The sequence below is a fragment of the Staurois parvus genome, unplaced genomic scaffold (assembly GCF_062004578.1).
Source record: "Staurois parvus isolate SC_StPar_1 unplaced genomic scaffold, SC_StPar_1.0 ptg000022l, whole genome shotgun sequence".
Taxonomy (NCBI): Eukaryota; Metazoa; Chordata; class Amphibia; order Anura; family Ranidae; genus Staurois; species Staurois parvus.
In genome coordinates, this window is record NW_028317818.1 from 951,440 (window position 1) to 963,949 (window position 12,510).

Below are 12,510 nucleotides of genomic sequence, written 5' to 3' on the forward strand. Positions count from 1 at the left end.
TTCATAGGCTTTTTTGAGTTTGGGCAAGGACACAGGGGCCCCATGATCCCCTATTGCCCGGGGGCCCCATGAGTTCTCAGTCCGCCCCTGCTTTGAACTTCTGTTTGTTTGTAGTCTGAGTTGTGTGAGTTGTTGCAAGAGCTAAAGGCGGTTGAGTTTGGTTTGTTGCTCAGTGCCATAGTATTAACCGGTTGCTGACCAGCCACAGCACATATACTGCGGCAGGGCAGCACCACTGTGCAAAATCACGTATATATATGTGCTTTTGCATGTTGGGTAGGGGGCGCGCGCATGCGAGACGGGCAACTGCCCTAACCGAACCGCCGATCGCGGCCGCGGGTGTCAATCACCAGGTCCCGGCCGCTGATTACCCTCTGGAGCCCGGCGATTACCGGCAATCACTGACATGGAGGATCGCTGCAGTGTTTATACTGGAGCTCTCCTCCCTGTCAGTTTTCAGCATACTGTTCTGGATTGCTGAGTTCAGCTTTCTGGATCAGTGTGTAACAGTGAAGTACACCCCCCCCCCCACCCCTAGTAAAACACTTGTCTCGCACAGTTAAGCCTTTGATTGCCTTTCATTGTTAACCTCTTCCTCCCCAGTGCCATTAGTACAGTGTCAGTGGGTTTTTTTTTGCACTGATCACTGTATTGGTGTCACTGGGGATGTAAGTGACCCCAAGTCAGTTCCCCCCAGTGTCAGAATGTCCGCCGCAGTCCCGCCATAAGTCGCTGATCGCCACCATAAGTCACTGATTGCCACCATAAGTCCCTGATCGCCGCCATTATTACTATAAAAAAAAAATAAATTCCAGTATCTATACCGCCATTTGTAGACGCTATAACTTTCACGTAAACCAATTAATTTACACGTATTGGGATTTTTTTTACTTGACATGTTTTATAGCAAAAAGTCCAAAATATTGTTTTTTTTGGTCTTTTTTTTATAGCGTAAAAAATAAAAATCGCACAGGCAATCAAATACCACCAAAATAAAGCTCAATTCGTGGGGAAAAAAGGACAGGGCGCAGCATTGCATGACCACGTAATTGTCAGTTAAAGTAACGCAGCGCCATAACCAGGGGCGGACTGACCATTTGCAAACTCAGGCACTTCCCGAGGGCCCAGGATCAGTAGGGGGCCCCATGAGATGCCCCTGGTACCTTTTTCATAGGCTTTTTTGAGTTTGGGCAAGGACACAGGGGATCCTTTATTGACGGGGGCCCCATGAGTTGTCAGTCTACCCCTGGCCATAACACAAACCGCTTATGTAACCGCTTCCTGACCGCCCTATAGCAGAAATATTGGTACAGGGCGGCACGGGTGCGCAAAATCACATATATACATGATTCGCTCTCCCGTGGTTTTCAGACCCCTTCCAGATAGCATCAGATTGCTTGTCAGTATACCAGTAATCACATTTAACCCCCTGATTGCCAGGAACGTGCTCATACACAATAAACCTCCATTGCTAGTATAGTGTCTGAACAGATCAATATCTTTGATCAGATCAGCACTATACCAGCGTTCACATTAGTATAGCGTCCCCAAAAATGCAACATTAGCAGGATCAGCCCCGGCACCTGCCAGCACCTGCGTTTGGCCCCTACACTTACCCCCCCCCCTTCTATCCCAGCAAGTGCAGTGTCAGTAGGTCACTGTCACTTAATACATTGCACACAAAACCGCAGTGTTTGCAGAATCAGGCCTGATCTCTGTTAGCACTTGCCGGTAAATTTTGATGACTCTCATATGCAGCAGAGTGCCAGTACTAGTGCCGCTCTACCTTTTGGTGAACTGGCAAGCACCAGTGATCTAGTACATCCTGGTCTTTCACATACCTCTTAGATTGTAAGCTCCAAGGAGCAGGGCCCTCCTAACCCTCTTGTATTGAACTGTATTGTTGCTGTATTGTCTCCCATTATATTGTAAAGCACTGAGCTAACTGTTGGTGCTATATAAATCCTGTAAAATAATAATAATACCAGCACTGCAATATCACATGGTGACATGGCGAGTCCCATAAGTGTAGTACAAGCTAGTGCGGTGGCGAACACAAGTATTGTTCCTCAACCACTAAGGATTCGCACACAGGTCTGTAGAGGCCCTAGTATCCTTCTGAATGTTCTTGCAAATCCCGATTGGCAGCCCACAAATTCTGCAGCACTCGTACTTCCCCCATCCACTGCCCAACCCGGAATTCAGGTGTAAACAGCAAATTTAACTACTCCCCTTGATTTTTTGGAGCTGTTTTTCACGGAAGACCTGTATGCATTGATTGTGGATCGAAGCAATTTATATGCACACCAATTTATTGCTGCCAACCCAAATTCAAACCTTGCCAGACCATTTGCATAGAAACCCATTACGATTTCTGAATTTAAATTTTTTTGGGCCTAACCTCAACAGACCTGATTCATTATATGCCCATATTCTCTGCTGCCATGGCCAGGCATAGATATGAAAGTATAATGTGTTTTATGCATTTCAACGACAATACACTATGTCGTCCTCAAGGTGACCCTGAATTTGACCGGCTCCACAAAATTCAGCCCCTCGTAAATCACCTTAACCAAAAATGTGCAGAAATCTATACTCCCCAGCAAAACATCTGCGTCATGAGTCCCTAATTAATTTTTCTGGCCGCCTTGCATTCAGATTCTCCCCAGCAAGCGTGCCGGATATGGGGTCAAGACGTAGAAGACTTGTGAGAGGACAACAGGCTATACTTATAAGTTTTGGATTGATGAAGGAAAAGATAGTCACGTGGAGCCCCCCGGTTGCCCAGACTACATGGGGAGCAGTGGCATGATAGTTTGGGACTTCGTGTCATCTCTTTTCCATATCGGGTACCACTTATACATTGGACAATTTTTATTCAAACGTGCCACTATTTAGACATTTGTAAAATCTAGGAATTGGCGCTTGTGGCACAGTGTGACCTAATGTGTGCCCACCATTAGAAGTGAGTGGGTGGATGCAGGGCGGTATATTCTTAATGGTGGGCATACCACACATTTTTTCTGGCAGAGATTTCTTCTCTTTTTTTCATTCAGCCCACAGGCTGCATCCAAAAAAAAAAAGAACATAGTATATATACCCAACAAGGACCAGCGACATACTGGTACATCCCTTTGAATGGTTACCAGAAGACATCATCCCGGTATAATTTTTTTCAGCCGGCGATTGGCTTTCATGTAAAAGCAATCCTAGTGGCTAATTAGCTGCAGGATTGCTTTTACAAGCAGCGGGAGATTATGCCCCCCTCCCCCGCTGCCTTACACGGCCTTCTCGGGCAGTCCCGTGCCTTTGGGGGAACCTGAGTGTCAGGGATGCAGGTGTGACCAGAAGTGTGTGGACTGACACAGGGAAACTTAGGCTTCAGATATAGTAAATAATATAATTTATTTAGACTAACAATACAAATGCAGTGCAAAACTAAACATAACACAGTGCAAACAAACTGAACCAAACCTCCAACAGATAACAAACATACGATACAAGAGTAGTCAGGCAGGCCGGGTCGGTAGCAAACAGGCAAACGGAGTACCAGGAGCAGGCGGGAGAGTGGTCAGGACTAGCCGAGGTCAGTACAGGCAGAGTTCAGGCAGCGTCAGGACAGCAGAAACAGGATTAGGAATCCAGGGCCAAGCAAACAGTACAACAAGGCACAGACTGCAGGTCTGGCCATCCCTTAAATACACCACCTGCAATCAGCCCCAGGTGATGGCTAATTGCCGAAGTGAGCCTCTGGTTGTTGAGAACACCCGCTGGCCAGCCCTGGTACTGCAGCCCACAAGGCAGGTGAGTCCCACCACTATTGGCAAGTCCATTCCTGACACTGAGAATGCAGCCGGTGTTTCTGCCAGCTGACCATAGAGCGGATTGGAGACCAGAATGGTGCCAATCATCTCTATAGCCTAAGATATCGGAGGCTACAAGCATTTCATCACTTCAGTTTCTCAGGATATAAACAGCTCCATTTGTAAATTGGGAAAGCATCTGATCACACCAATCTTGATTTGATTAGATAATGTAAGGGCAGAGGAGAGATCTAGAGTCTGATAGATCCCAGATTTCTCAAAAAAGAATATATGACAATGCCCATTGAAGTTATGGGGGATATTTGCATTCCCTGTGATAGCATTAAAAGTGATTTAAAAAAATGAAAGGGACAGTGTAAAAATAATCAAAAAAATCTAAATAACTTAGAGTTATCACCCATAGAGTTGGGCCTTGTGTGAATTGTATAGTTGTGAAATGGAACTTGTGTATATGTATGTTAAAAAATATGCCTCTGCCAGTAATCATTCATGTGCAGATAAACCTCTTAAAAGTCAGTGTAATGAACTATTGTCTCAGTGTCAGCAACATAATAGCAGATTATTGGGTAAACAGCTAACAAAGAAAGTGAAGGAGAGATTAGCAAATGAAATTGCAGTATTGCTCAGAATTAAACTTATATCTGAGCAGGAGGAGGAACAGTGGGGAGCAGAGAGGAGGCTTCTCAGAGAGGACATAGAGAAAATGAGTGAAAACCTTCTAAAGGTTGCAACAGCCTCCAATATTGAAATGGATGAATTGCGGGCTGCAGCAGGCAATTTGTCAAAAAGGTGAGCTACAAGAACAGCTGCAGAGGTGAAGCGTGGACTGTGGTAGGAAGAGCAAACTTTTAGAGTCCTTGAGAATGAAGTTGTCGGAGATGGAAGAGCTGGTTAGGTCTTTAGAAAGGAAATTAACAGAGGCAAACTCCCAGCTTCTTTATAAAGAGCAATGTATATTATAGCTCAATGAACACTAAAGAGCATGTCAATTGGCTAATATTTGCACAGTCAATGAGGGAAAGGTCCTCAGTGAAGTATAGTCAGCTACTGCACCTATAGTTTCAAATCAGACTAACAGTTTGATTACAATCCAAGATAGATTTATTTTGTGACAGATGCTTGGTGAATTAATTATTCTGAGGTCACCAGTGAGTCTGTCCAATAAATTTGAGGCTCTAGTGGTTAGATACTGTTTGAATAATGAGGACATATGCTTTCTTCTAAAAGCGCGGCTACCAGGACATCTGGCAGGCCAGTTATCTGCACAGGTTAATGGTAACTTAGCAGATACAGATAAGTGGAGGAAAGAGTTGCAGCATATTTTGGACAGCCGTGACACTGGTATGAGTGATTTACAATGAATGAGATTTAGGAGAGGAGATAACCAATACTTTTCTGTAGTGAGTATTATGCATTGTACAAGAAAGTGTATAACTGTCCTGATTTGTTGGGGGATGATGCAAGTTTCATATACTCAATGGCCAATAAGTGTTATGTAACCTATCCCACTAAGATGGCTCTGAGGAATGCTGGTTCCAACTTTTTACCAATATTCTCCAGGACTATTGTCAAGAATCCAGTGATAGGGGGTACAGATGAAAGGCAGATGTATCAGGAATAAACAGAGGTATGGGAAGGCAGAAAAAAATCAGCTGTTTTAGCTGCGGGAACACAGGATATATAAGTAGATTTTGTAGAAATCCTAACATTGTTAGTCTTGTGCAAGAAAATATGGAAATACAGGTTTCTGAGGTGGAAACCTTCACCCAGGACAATAATAGCGAAGTCCAGGGCCCTGCAGAAAAAGATAACAGCAAGGAGAGATCATACAGTTCTGAAACAGAGATAAGAGTCACAGGTACAACACACCCTCACAACAGCCAGCAGCAAGGATGGGTGAACATACCAATGCTTGCCCCCTGGGCTAATCTGCCATTCTGGCTTTTATGTAATTGGGCACACATTCTATTACCATTTTTCCTTAATAATATGGCACAGTTTACAAATGTTACCTGCTTAGTATAGGAAAATAGGACATTTATTCACCTGGTAGTACACATAGCTGGAAAGGTTTAGGGCAGTGGTTCTCAACCTTTCTAATGCCGCGACCCCTTAATACAGTTCCTCATGTTGTGGTGACCCCCAACCATAAAATTATTTTCATTGCTACTTCATAACTGTAATTTTGCAGTGGGAGGACTAGCGCCCCATCACTGATGTCAGTGGGATGAATAGTGTCCCATCATTGGTATCAGTGGGAGGAATAGTGCCCCATCATTGGTGTCAGTGGGAGGAATAGTGTCCCATCATTGGTGTCAGTGGGAGGAATAGTGCCCCATCATTGGTGTCAGTGGGAGGAATAGTGCCCCATCATTGGTGTCAGTGGGAGGAATAGTGCCCCATCATTAGTATCAGTGGGAGGAATAGTGCCCCATCATTGGTGTCAGTGGGAGGAATAGTGCCCCATCATTGGCGTTAGTGGGAGGAATAGTGCCCCATCGTTGGTGTCAGTGGGGGGAGGAATAGTGCCCCATCGTTGGTGTCAGTGGGGGGAGGAATAGTGCCCCATCGTTGGTGTCAGTGGGGGGAGGAATAGTGCCCCATCGTTGGTGTCAGTGGGGGGAGGAATAGTGCCCCATCGTTGGTGTCAGTGGGGGGGAGGAATAGTGCCCCATCGTTGGTGTCAGTGGGGGGAGGAATAGTGCCCCATCGTTGGTGTCAGTGGGGGGAGGAATAGTGCCCCATCGTTGGTGTCAGTGGGGGGAGGAATAGTGCCCCATCGTTGGTGTCAGTGGGGGGAGGAATAGTGCCCCATCGTTGGTGTCAGTGGGGGGAGGAATAGTGCCCCATCGTTGGTGTCAGTGGGGGGAGGAATAGTGCCCCATCGTTGGTGTCAGTGGGGGGAGGAATAGTGCCCCATCGTTGGTGTCAGTGGGGGGAGGAATAGTGCCCCATCGTTGGTGTCAGTGGGGGGAGGAATAGTGCCCCATCGTTGGTGTCAGTGGGGGGAGGAATAGTGCCCCATCGTTGGTATTAGTGACACAAATGATGGGGCACTATCCCTCCCACTGACACCAATGATACTTACCTTGCTGACTCCTGCTCCAGCCTGGGCTCGCTCTCTCCCTCTCCCATCTACAGCCTGCATACCTGGCTGCAGCAGCAAAATTTGCACTTACCTGTCAGCTGTCTTCCTTCTCTGGCCTCTCTCTTCACTCGTTCCTGCAGCTCCCTCGATCTTCTTCGATCTCCGCGCGCTGCCGCTCGGCTCCTCCTCTCCAAGCTCCACCTTCTCGCCGGTGATTGGCCGCCTGTGTGCCTCTCCTGAGCTACAGTTCCGGTGGCCAATCAGCGGTGAGGAGGCGGTGACAGGGGCAGCATATCATCCCGCCCACACATCGCCGGAGACAGCAGCGGTGTCTCGGTTCCTAAGACCATCGGAAATATGTGTTTTCCGATGGTCTTAGGCGACCCCTGGGAAATGGTCGTTCGACCCCCAAAGGGGTCGCGACCCCCAGGTTGAGAACCGCTGGTTTAGGGATTAGAAAAAAGAATGTGTATTAATTGTGTGTAACAATTGTCTTTGTTTTTTTTAGGTCCATGGAAGAAGTTAAATGAGTTTGGATACTAATGTTTGTGTTTTCTTTCTAGGTCCTTTGAAGGGAGAACAATAATGACCAAAGTTATTTGAACAGGAGTTAGTTTAATGTAGATGTACAGTCATTTATTACATGGTACCTTGAGCTCATTACCTAGTAATTGTTTGCAAACAATTAAACAATAGCCAGGCATTGAGAGGTTAAGAAGTTACAAATGCCAAATAAAATTTTGTGATAATGTGCAGATGTGCTGGTTGTTTTTTTCCATTAACTAATTGTCTTCCAAGTTGGAAATAGTCCAAGGATGTCTTTAATTGCAAACCAGTGTCTTTGTCATTGTTTTATGGTGCTTGTTTTGTCATGTTGTATGTGTGTGGTAATGGCCAGATTTTTCATTTATTTTATCGTTTTGTTTTTTAAGTTTTTTTTAGTTTATTTTTACTTTTTGCAAATTTTTTTTCAATTTATTGTTCTTAGTATGTATTGTTGTTCATATTTAAGACCCATTGCTTGTGTAAGGAAATATTTTAGTGGTCAGGACTCTATTTTACGGCATGGTAACAATGGGGCAGGGAAGGTGGAGACAGTTTGTGGAAAATTATACATTTTTTTGTGCAAATTATTTTTATCATACTTTGTGTTTTTGCGGCACAAGAATACTAGGGCTAGGACAAATTGAGACCATAGCCTGGTCTGAGGTTTAAGATAAGACAGAGTTCAATGTGTGTATAGAAAGATATTAACAGCTAAGAGTCTGATGCAGTGCTTTTCCTTTTATTTCCAGGGATCATGAGGCGACTAGATATATACATTTTGGGCACCTGGAAAAGGAACAGCAAGCCATCCTTGTGCTGGCCATTGGAATATATGCATAGCTTTATATGGAGGGCATAAGTGGAATCCATGGGTTGGGGAACACCTATATTTATACAGAGCTTATTAATGGTCTAGCCCAGTGGTGGGCAACCTTTTTTTTCAACTGAGCCAAATCTCGCCAAAACCACGATTGAAATTTATTTTGAGAGCCACATTTTTAAAACTGAAAATACATCCCCCATATAGTAATTCATCCCCCATAGTAATTCATCCCCCATATAGTAATTCATCCCCCATAGTAATTCATCCCCCATATAGTAATTCATTCCCCATAGTAAATTATCCCCTATATAGTAATTCATCCCCCATATAGTAATTCATCCCCCATAGTAATTCATCCCCCATATAGTAATTTATCCCCCATAGTAATTAATCCCCCATATAGTAATTCATCCCCCATATAGTAATTAATTCCCCATATTGTGTCAATTCACTTACCTTTGCTCCGCGCGTTCCTCTCGCCGTGTTCCCGCGCCGTTCCGGTCTTCAGGGCGGACTGTGAGAGGAGAGGAGTTCGTCACTCTGCCCCGCCTACATCCTGACAGCCAATGTTTGCCACGCTCCGCGGGCCGGAATAAAAGGTCCGCCGGGCCGTAGTTTGCCCATTGCTGGGCTAGCTACAGAGTCCTGACTTTTGGGGCGGCCGCCCGAGAGGAGGGAGGGGAGCGGGCGCCCGGCACACAGAAGAGCCGCATTAAAGTGTGCAAAGAGCCGCATGTGGCTCGCGAGCCGCGGCTTGCCGACCACTGGTCTAGCCCAAGGAACAAGAGACATGGATTTTCTGCAGCCTCTGGCAGCATTGCTGGAAGGAACTTATAGTTTCCTGTTTCAATGTATAGGGACATCACCTGGAAATGGACACTTTTGATGTCTGCTATGTCTGCGTATTTGTCTGCTATGTCTGCGTATTTGTCTGCTATGGCTGCGTATTTATAGCAACTGGTAAAGGAGATTATTAGACACAACAACCACCAATAACTAGACTGGTGCTTGGTAGTATGTGAAAGCGTGAAAACTGTAAATGCTGATTGTGAAGGACTCTAGTTAAATACTCGAACATTTATAACAATGAAGTTTAGTTTTGTGCTATTATACAGGTGAAACTCCAAAAATTAGAATAGCGTGCAGAAGTTCATTTATTTCAGTAATGCAACTTAAAAGGTGAAACAAATATATGAGATAGACTCATTACATGCAAAGCAAGATAGTTCAAGCCGTGATTTGTCATAATTGTGATGATTATGGCTTACAGCTCATGAAAACCCCAAATCCACAATCTCAGAAAATTAGAATATTATGAAAAGGTGCAATATTCTAGGCTCAAAGTGTCCCACTCTAATCAGCTAATTAAGCCATAACACCTGCAAAGGGTTCCTGAGCCTTTAAATGGTCTCTCAGTCTGGTTCAGTAGGAATCACAATCATGGGAAAGACTGCTGACCTGACAGTTGTGCAGAAAACCATTATTGACACCCTCCATAAGGAGGGAAAGCCTCAAAAGGTAATTGCAAAAGAAGCTGGATGTTCCCAAAGTGCTTTATCAAAGCACATTAATAGAAAGTTATATGGAAGGGAAAAGTGTGGAAGAAAAAGGTGCACAAGCAGCAGGGATGACCGCAGCCTGGAGAGGATTGTCAGGAAAAGGCCATTCAGAAGTGTTGGGGATTTTCACAAGGAGTGGACTGAGGATGGAGTCAATGCATCAAGAGCCACCACACACAGACGGATCCTGGACATGGGCTTCAAATGTCATATTCCTCTTGTCAAGCCGCTCCTGAACAACAATGTCAGAAGCGTCTTACTTGGGCTAAAGAAAAACAGACCTGGTCTGTTGCTCAGTGGTCCAAACTCCTCTTTTCTGATGCGAGCAACTTTTGCATCTCATTTGGAAACCAAGGACCCAGAGTATGGAGGAAGAATGGAGAGGCACACACTGCAAGATGCTTGAAGTCCAGTGTGAAGTTTCCACAGTCTGTGTTGATTTGGGGAGCCATGTCATCTGCTGGTGTTGGTCCACTGTGCTTCATTAAGTCCAGGGTCAACGCAGCCCTCTACCAGGAGATTTTGGAGCACTTCATGCTTCCTTCTGCAGACAAGCTTTATGGGGATGCTGACTTAATTTTCCAGCAGGACTTGGCACCTGCCCACACTGCCAAAAGCACCAAAACCTGGTTCAGTGACCGTGGGATTACTATGCTTGATTGGCCAGCAAACTCGCCTGACCTGAACCCCATAGAGAATCTATGGGGCATTGCCAAGAGAAAGATGAGAGACATGAGACTGAACAATGCAGAAGAGCTTAAGGCCACTATTGAAGCATCCTGGTCTTCCATAACAACCCAGCAGTGCCACAGGCTGATAGCTCCCATGCCACGCCGCATTGAGGCAGTAATTTCTGCAAGAGGGGCCCAAACCAAGTACTGAGTACATATGCATGCTTAAACTTTTCAGAGGTCTGATATTGTTCTATGTACAATTCTTGTTTTATTGAGTGCATGTGATATTCTAATTTTCTGAGATTGTGGATTTGGGGTTTTCATGAGCTGTAAGCCATAATCATCACAATTATGACAAATCATGGCTTGAACTATCTTGCTTTGCATGTAATGAGTCTATCTCATATATTAGTTTCACCTTTTAGCCTCCCTGGTGGTATTCCTGAGTGTAGCTCAGGGTAAAGTTTCAGTACCACAAGCGGTAACCCCGAGCTACACTCGGGCTTACCATGTGGTGCTGCTCCGGGATCTGTTCTTCTCTTACCTTGTCCTGCACTCCCGCGATGTCCCTCCTGCAGTGTCCCCTGTAATGTCCTCCGGCCGATGCCGGCATCTGTCTTCTGGGTTTATCCCCTGCGACGTCAATACGTATGGGGGACGGAACGGCGGGAAATTTGAAAATGACAAAAAGTGACATTCACTAAATTCACTAAAATCACATAGTAAAACATTACTGTATCAAACCATTTCACATACATTTTGTCCCGAGTGCTTTGTCCTGTGCCCTGCCTACATTTTTACTGTTGTTTCTGCCTGGAAACTGAGAAACGTCCATGGCGTCCAAAAAGCGTCCCTTTTGGTCAAAATTGGTTTTAGACCAGCTAGAGAACAGTGATAGTAAATTAGAACTACCGTATTTTTCGCTCCATAAGACGCACTTTTTTCCCCCCAAAAAAGGGGGGAAAATGTCAGTGCGTCTTATGGAGCGAATATAAAGCGGCCGGTCCGGTATTTTTGCGGCCACCATGTCAGAATACCGGGCCGGCCGCTCAGCTGTTGTCTCCTGCAGGGCCTTACCTGTTCCTCGCTCCAGCGCTGCACAGTCTTCCCGCGCTGGCTTCTGTGACAGCCGGGTTCCCACTGCGCATGCGCTGTGCTTTGTGAATGATCCGGTGTCTTCTGGGACACATGAAAGGTCCCAGAAGGCGTCGGGCCATTCACAAAGCGCAGCGCTTCTCGCGCATGCGCAGTAGGCACCCGGCTGTCACAGAAGCCGGCCCGGGAAGAGGAGGGAAGGACAACTCCGCGGAAGTGGGAGCGGGTACCTGTCAAATTCAGGTACCCGCTCCCCCTCCCTCCCCAAAGGTCAGCAGTCTCTGGTCATTCCCTTCACTGTCTGCAGTCTCTGGTCTTTCCCTGCACTGTCTGCAGTCTCTGGTCATTCCCTGCACTGTCTGCAGTCTCCGGTCATTCCCTGCACTGTCTGCAGTCTCCGGTCATTCCCTGCACTGTGTCCGCAGTCTCTGGTCATCTCCTGCACTGTGTCCGCAGTCTCTGGTCATCTCCTGCACTGTGTCCGCAGTCTCTGGTCATCTCCTGTACTGTCCGCAGTCTCTGGTCATCTCCTGCACTGTGTCCGCAGTCTCTGGTCATCTCCTGCACTGTGTCCGCAGTCTCTGGTCACCTCCTGCACTGTGTCCGGAGTCTCTGGTCATCTCCTGTACTGTCCGCAGTCTCTGGTCATCTCCTGTACTGTGTCCACAGTCTCTGGTCATCTCCTGCACTGTGTCCGCAGTCTCTGGTCATCTCCTGTACTGTCCACAGTCTCTGGTCATCTCCTGCACTGTGTCCGCAGTCTCTGGTCATCTCCTGCACTGTGTCCGCAGTCTCTGGTCATCTCCTGCACTGTGTCCGCAGTCTCTGGTCATCTCCTGCACTGTGTCCGCAGTCTCTGGTCATCTCCTGTACTGTCCGCAGTCTCTGGTCATCTCCTGCA

At 46.2% G+C, this 12,510-nt stretch overlaps 1 pseudogene; it reads left to right on the plus strand.

Annotated features, from left to right (window-relative positions):
* The first annotated feature begins 4,260 nt into the window (after nt 1–4,260).
* On the plus strand, nt 4,261–5,423 carry LOC149472137 (posterior protein-like; annotated as a pseudogene).
* Nucleotides 5,424–12,510: the final 7,087 nt, after the last annotated feature.